This window comes from Protobothrops mucrosquamatus, unplaced genomic scaffold (assembly GCF_001527695.2).
Source record: "Protobothrops mucrosquamatus isolate PMUCROS unplaced genomic scaffold, P.Mucros_1.0 scaffold6088, whole genome shotgun sequence".
In the NCBI taxonomy this organism is placed as follows: Eukaryota; Metazoa; Chordata; class Lepidosauria; order Squamata; family Viperidae; genus Protobothrops; species Protobothrops mucrosquamatus.
The window spans coordinates 903-1,804 of record NW_015391927.1 but is presented as its reverse complement, the minus strand read 5'-3'; positions in this window follow the sequence as shown (position 1 = coordinate 1,804).

The window sequence follows — 902 nt, the reverse complement described above, 5'->3', positions numbered from 1 at the left end:
CGGCAGTGGCATTGTGTGCTTAGGGTGGGGCTGGACCAGCAGAGCAACTACCAAAGGCAAATCCTGCACAAATCCTGTTGACTCTGGCTGAACGCTGGGGAAACTGCCCAGCTGGTTGGAAGAGTCTCTTCCTGCCAAGTGGGCACTGTGCCCGTTGGGGACTGAGGAGTGGTTGCTGGCAGGTGCAGCGTCCTGGGTGCAAAGAGAGGCTGGCTGGCTGGCTGGCAGTGCCTGTGGAGGTGGTCCAGGGCTGCCTGATGATCCTCAGCAAGACTCAGCCGGGGGTCCTGTTTGTACCCTGGTCACTAGCTGTGGAAGTGGAGGGTGCCTGCTGGGAGGAGACTTGTCAGGTGGGCAGGGTCTCTGCCAGGGCTTTCGAGCAATGACCGGCCCCTCCCCATCTCTGCCTGGAAAGAGGGAGGCCCCGATGCTGCCTGGGGCTGGGTGATACCAGCCTTGCCACCTGTCCTTGTCCTTCCAATCCTATATGTCTCTTCCCCCCCCAGGCGCCTGGGCAGCCCCTTTGAGCTCAGAAAAGGCTTGCAAGGAACCAGGCATTCCTCTCACAGAGAGACAAGAGGGGGTGGGCCCCTAAGAGCCTCAATTATAGTATCAGCCCCCCCCATACTATAATTGGAGGGGAGCAAGCAGCCCCATCTGGCCCCAAATACCTGGCAAAGCCCCCAACCAGGAATAGCCGGGAGCAGGGGAGAGGTGGGGTGCCTGTGGGTCTGAGGGATTTGGAAGGGGGGGGTGGGGGTTAGGCAAGCAAACAGCTGTTTTGCCTCTCCTTGTTCCCTCCCTCCCTGCCTGCCTGGAGGCTCCATGCCTGGGGAAGCCCCTGGCACAAGCCATGCAAAACGCCAGCAGAGCCCTCCATCTTTGGGGGGGGCAGAGGCTCA